A 7,030-nucleotide genomic window follows, 5' to 3' on the forward strand; every position below is an offset into this window, starting at 1 on the left:
TTAGGAGAGCGGCGTCTCCAGCGGCACCACCTCAGGACCTGCGCCCGCAGATGGGGCGCCTCCCTCTCTCACATAGGAAGGCGTGCCCGGTGCCCTCCTCAGGCTGGACTCGGGGGCTCTCTTCTGGAGGGCCTCAGACCTAGCTAACGTCATGAGGGAGGCGCTCGGGCACCACGTGGAGGCATGCTTCACCGCACGCTTCCCTCAAGAGGGCACAAGGCGTGGAGTGCCTGGTGCTCAGGAGTTCATCACCAAGGCGACCAAGGAGCTTCAAGAGGCAAGAGCCATGCGCGGCGACCGCCGCCCACCACCTGGCGCAGCTCCTCATCCTGGCGAGGACGACAAGCTGCGGTCTGTGTCGACATCCCAGGACTCAACAGGACGGCATCTCAGGAGCGCTTTTGGCCTTCTCGCGTTGGTCGGTGCGAGGGTCCACCTCACAGCTATGTTCGCATGCCATTCGGCTTGCCGAACGCAGCTGTCACCTTCCGGCGCCACTTGCAGAGTGTTCTGGCGGCTTAGGAGGCCAGGCATCACGCAGTCCTGGCAGAGATGGCGACGGTTCTTCATGAGCCGCCCGGGCCCCCAAAGCCTCCCGAGGCTCAGGACCCAGGCAACTCGTGAGGAGAAACTTCTTCAGCACGCATCTTCAGCTACTCCTACACCTCTCCAGCAATGGAACCAGGTGACTCTTTCCGATTCATTCAGTTGGGGGCGCCCCTCGGGCAGCATTATCCCCAAGTCGCACGGGCCTATCCCTGCGACGTGTATCCTTGTGCATATCTAGCTTACTCTGTTGGGGGCGGCCCTTGGGCTGCATCATCCCCAGGCCGCATGGGTCCGTCCCTGTGGCATGTATCGTCCTTGCATTTATCTGAACTAGCTTGCCTCCTTGCATGAGTTACCTTATGATTATCACCTGCTTGCCTGTTGCCCTTCGCGGCCACCCGCGTTGCTAACCGTCTTCGTGCTCATCCCGCAACGGGGGTTACACATGCTGGCACGACGCTTGTGCTCAGGTCCGTCCCTGCAACACTGACAAACCTGGGTGGTCGAGCTCTGGCTTGCGGCACGCCCCGCGCAAGTCACCTCACCAGACCCTCAGTGCCTTCATCTTCTTGCGGAAATACCAGCGGCAGGGCAGCAAACATGATTACGAGCTATATTCCCCTCTCGAACTAACTCGCAGGAATCTCCAGAGCCTAACTACGGGTGGCCCCGCCAGCTCCTTCCTTTTCTCATGCAATTCGCTTGCGCGTTAAAGGGGGAGCTCCTGAGTATCGCGCCTCAGGAGCTCTTATTGACTCTCCAGCCCTCACCCCTTGGCCTTGACAACGACATCGCGACCTGGCATACCAGCGTCGGCTGAGCTTCGCTCGAGGGTCGGGACCCGAGGACGCAGAGCACTTAGAAGAGCGTGAAAAGGGCGGAAGCTGGCACGGGCCCAGCCTAGCCGTACCACCGCCGCTGATGCGTGAATCGGGCGCTGCACAAGGAATCACCTCAGGCTCACTAAGATAAGTCACGCATTCAAGTTAGCCCGGCGCTGTGACTCAGGGTTTTCGACTCTTGCAGCCTTGCTCCAGCAATGCCGCCTTCCTTTTCTGCCTTCAGGGAGCAGCTTGCATGCTAAGGGGGACCTCTTGAGCATCGCGCCTCAGGAGCTCTTACTGGACCTTGGGCCGCTCACCTCCTGGCCCTGACCAAGGCATTGCGACCTGGCATACCAGCGACGGCAGAAGCCTGCCTGGGGACTGGGACTTGTCGGCGTAGAGCGCTAAGCTACCGCGAGGACGAAAAGGGCGGACAATGTTGAAGCAAGATACGCAACCGCGAACATCATAATGGAATAATATCGGCGCAAAAGCACTACACATTCTTTACACACCCCCATGGTGTTCATCCCCATTCCTCGCAGGGAACAAAAGAAGAAGGCTTCCAGGAGTCATATCTACAGACTCGCCGCCGACGCCATCATCAAGAGTGGGCCACACGGGACGGACGCCAACCCCATCCAGATCATCGATGACGACGAGCAGATGCCATCGCTGTGCTCCGGGCACAGCGAGAGCTCAGGGGCACGTAGCTGTCATCGCTCGTCTCTGGAGTCTCGTCAAGCTCGGGAGAGTCAGTGGACTCCCAGAAGCCGTCGCTGCTGCTGGAGAAGCTGCTGGTAGGGCCGGGGCGGGCTCGACGCCCGCTGCCGCACCATCCTGGCGGCCCCCTCTAGGGCAGCACTCCAGGCGGCGGCCTTCCCCGTCGAAGACCTTGAAGAACATCGTAGAGGCGCCGTCGTACTCAAAGTGGATGGCGAGGGCCCCCTCTGCACGGCAAGCGCAGGCGACTTCGCCCCATCCACGAGTCATGAAGATCTTGCCCGGGGAGACAACCTCGATCTCCGCCCCCGTTGTTGGGGTGTTGCACCCAGCATGCTGCAACCATAGCTCAAGCGGCCCTCTCGGTGGCATCTCTTCGGCGAAGAACTGCGGGAATCTAATCCACGTGCGCGGTGGCATCGCCACCCACACCACGAGCTCGCGCGAGGAGCCCTCGGCATGAGTTCATGGGCCAGCGGCACGTGCCACCACAGCCTGGCCACCACAGCCATGATGCGAGCGGCGCGGGCCGCTGTCTCCTCCTCCGGAGCCTTGCACATGAGCGTACAAGGGCAGCGGGTAGCCGGGAGGAGGCCGCTCGTACCAAGGCCTCGTCACCTCCTACCTCACGACGGCGCCGCGGGAGCGGCCGAACCTCTTCTTCGGCGGAAGTGGCCCCCGCTCTTCGCGGGGGGTTTTCCCTTTCTCAGCGGCGGAGAACCTCCTTATCGGCGCCATGAGTGTCACGGCAAGACGGCGAGGCGAGGAGGAAGAAGAAGTAGGCGGCATGGAGAAGGAGATGAGTAACGGGGCTCCGCCCCTCTCCTCATTTATAGCCAGAAGGAGGCCAACCGCCGGCCTCCACGATCGTAGGTAATGATGGTTTTCTTCTGCATGCAACAGGGTCTCGTCAAGTTGAACGGTTGCCAAGGCGGTGTGGGGAAGCGGTGGCGCCCACGTCCCATCCATCGCCACGCGTCAATCAAGGCCGCAGGCAGTTGGGGCCCGCGGCGCTCCGCACTTGCCCTTTGGCTTCGCCTCAAAGTCAAGTTCGAGCACGCCTAGGGCCCGGGGGATACTGTCGATGTTCTGGGACCGGGGGTGCCCAGACTTGCCTTCCTGCGGCCCATGGCGTGGCTCCACCAACGGCCTGGTACGTCCCAGCTTCAGCAACGACAACCCTAGACCCTCGCGAGGGGCCAAGCCTCGCGAGGGGGACGACACCAAGACCCCCTTAGGGGCGGTCTCTCTAGGCTGGCTCCCGAGGAGCGGAGATCTCTATGCAAGGGGCACCTCGCGAGGTTCACGTGACGTGAGCCGTGATGACCAAGGCCGAGCGGGCGCCAGCGGCGCAGTGCACCAGTTTCCTCTTTGGTGCTAAGGAAGCAAGCGCAGGAGCGGGGTCCCAAGGCATCAGGCAAAGGTTTCCATATCGGTGCAACAAGACCAAGACCAGCAGGACGGTAGGACGGAGGTCATCGCGGAGCCCACGGCGGCATCACCACCAGAGCCTTTGGCAGGCGAAGACCACCTTTTGTCAGGATAGCTTGTACTAGTTGTCCCCCTTCAAATTTGGCCGTTGTGGGATCCCTTCCCGCCTAAACATTTGGGAAGAGGACCAGGGCCTCTATAAATAGGACTAGCTACCACCATTGGGGGCAACGGATCTTGGATTGGATCCATTCCATCCTCACATCCACCAGCTCATCGAGCTCAAGAACACCTCTCCTCCGGAGGCTGTTCATCCACTGTAATAGTTCATCCTCAGCCCCTCGAGGCAATCCACCACCACACTGGAGTAGGGTATTACACCACGCGGTGGCCCGAACTAGTATAAACATCTGTGTCTCGTGTTCTTTGGGTTCACCGAGCTAGGCCGTGGGATTGTTGAGCGAGCAAACTAGGGAGAGCGTGTTCTTCATGCGCACCCCAGAGTTCGAACCTCATAAGGGTTTGCCGGAACCTGTAATCCAACAACTGTAGCAAGAACGCGCTCAGAGCTTGGAGGAGAAGGAGAAGAGGAAGACGAGGGAAGAGCTAGGGGAGCGTGCGAGGGCATTTCCGCCGCGCCCCTCCCTCCATTTTGTAATCGCGGTACATTGTGGGGAAGTGGGATCAGTTGTGCTGACGATCCCACTTCCCCGCATCACGCGGGCACGTTTCCCGCACGACTTAACTGCATGGAGAAGTGCAACCGCCCGCCGCTGCCACAATTAATCCCCCACGCGTGGGCCGAGGGCATGGCGGGGCGGGGCCTAGCCCGCCGTTGCGTCTCATCATGCGCGTGGCCTGGCAGGGCCTCGCTCGCTGTTGTTTGCCATGTGGCGGCGCCTCGGGCCGCGGAAGGCGCGTCCTTCCCCCTCAAGTCAAGACCCGGCGGGTGTTTCAGTTTCCCGCCCATGTCGCGATCCGGCTTCTGGAAGCCGGCACACAGTGGGTGTTGCTGGGACCCGGAGACCACGCGCTTCACCAACCCAACCGCCACCTCATGGGGGTAAAACTGCGAAGGCCCTCCCGCTCGGAACCGGCGGGCCTTCACAGCTTCGGGGACTACTGTCGGGGGGATAGCCCCTGGGCAGGCAACGGAACCCGAATCCTTTTCAAAAACATCGGGACAGGCCAAGCCCCTCAACCCGGCTCACCACCCACCGGCTCCCCAGCACGAGCCGACTGGGTGGCGCAACCTGGCCCAGCCGGCTGGCGCATGCCGGCCGCCCGCAAGAAGTCAATTCCCAGATGACAGGCAGGCATGGCTACAGTGCGCCCTCCTTTGTGCCGACCCGGCGGGGGCGACAGCCGTACCCTCCACGCCACCACCCGGGGGCGAGCGTCGTCCTGGAGGCGCAACCCTGTAGCAAGGCGGCACCGCCGTCCCATGACGCCTGGCGAGGCATGCCACAATGCCAAGCAGTCGGCGTACCCGCACCCGACGGATTCGGCAGACCCGGCGGCTCGGTGGTCCCCACTGTCGGCTCCCAGACACTGATGACAGGGCCCCAGACCCATGTATCTTTACCATTGTAACCCCAGGGGCGGCCTATAAGACCCCCCGGTGCCCCTTCATGCAGAGGGTCGCTCCATCACCTAATCAGTAGAAACACTCACCCACGCATATCCGCCCACACCGAAGAAGCAGCGCATGCATTGGCCTGTCTTCCTCCCCCCGAACAGCTCCAGGAGCAAACCTGTATCCACTTCATATAAACCATACTCGGCAGGACTAGGGTGTTATCTCTCCGGAGAGCCCCAAACCTGGGTATGTATCATGTCACATACTTGCGCATGCCAACCTCGCCTCTGGAACCCACCGGTGCCCTTGTGTCTGTCCCCTCTTTTAGCCATCCCATGGCATCTGCCATGAGATCACCACGACAACTCTCATCTGCTCTTCGTCAGGATAATAGCCAATTGGGATACTTCCACGAAAGTGCTACATAACTCTGTTTGGCTTGCAGGCACCAGCCCCCAGGGGGCACGCCATGTGAGCTTATGGGCCCACCCTGGCTCCGTTTGCCCTAATTCAAAGCCTATAAATTCCCAAATATTCCAAAACCCCTGAAGCTAGACCCGAAACAATTTTATCGCCGTCGCAAGCCTATGTTCTTCCGTGATCCCATCTGGAGGCCTTTTCCGGTGCTCTACCAGAGGGGGAAACCATTGGGGAGGCAATCCTCATCGACCTTGATGCCTCCATGATGATGTGTGAGTAGTTCCTTCAGGACCTACAGGTCCATAACAGTAGCTAGATGGATCTCTCTCTCTCTATGATCTTCTATACAATGATCTCTTCGAATATCTATTCAATGTTATTCTTGCAGTGTGTTGGGATCCGATGAATGTGAGTTTATGATCAGAATATTCATTGAAACTATTTGAGTCTTTTGAGAATTTATCTATGTGTGATTTTATATATAGCTATGTATGATTTCCAATCTATAAGTCTTCTTTTGCCAATTAGATGAGTAGATCTTTAGAGGGAGTGATGCATAGTAGTGGGTTCGATCTTGCGGTGTCCTTACTCTGTGACAGGAGGAATTGCAAGGCACGTATTGTTTTGTTGTTACTAAGGATAAAATGACAAGGTTCGAACATATTGTTTGGTCTCACTTTATCTACATTATGTCATCTTGCTTAAAATGTTACTCTGTTTGTCATGAACTTAATACTTTGAGATGCATGCAGGACAGAGGTCTCGGGGTGGAGTAATAGTATTAGATGCAGTTGGATCAACAGTCTATTTTTCACGGACGTAATGCCTATATACGAATCATGCCATGAAGAATCATAATCATAACTATGCGCTATTATGAAGAATCATAATCATAACTATGCGCTATTCCGTCAATTGACCAACACTAATTTGTTTATCCACCGATGCTATCCTTACGAGAGAGATGCCTCTAGTGAACCTATGACCCCCGGGTCCATTCTCCATTATTACTAAAACCTAAAATTGCTCGTTGTTTTTATTTGCTTTTATTATTTTTATTTGCATACCTATCACTATCATATTTAATCCTTGCAATTGGCGAGAGCAAGGGGATTGACAACCCTCTTGCCTTCGTTGGGTGCAAGCATTTGCTTTGTGTGTGTCTGCAGGTACAGTTCACGTTGTCTGTGTGTCGGCTCCTTTTGGTGTGTTGAACCTTGGTTCTTAACTGAGGGAAATACTATATGCTACTATCTACTTCACTCTTCCTCTTCAGGGAAGCCCAACAACTCTACAGAGAGTAGCAGCGTTAAACCTCCACGATATGAGGCGAGAGCGGCTATTCGCATACAAGGAGGAGACGCCGCCAATGACCACGAGGTCGACGGCTCCGGCAAAGGGGTCATCGACATCTCCATGACAACAAGTAGGATTTGGGTAGTTTCCTTTCTCTATATCTCGTTTTATCTTTGCACCATGTACTACGTTGCACAAAGTTGCATGA

The sequence above is a fragment of the Triticum aestivum genome, chromosome 2D, assembly GCF_018294505.1.
Source record: "Triticum aestivum cultivar Chinese Spring chromosome 2D, IWGSC CS RefSeq v2.1, whole genome shotgun sequence".
NCBI classification, from domain to species: domain Eukaryota; kingdom Viridiplantae; phylum Streptophyta; class Magnoliopsida; order Poales; family Poaceae; genus Triticum; species Triticum aestivum.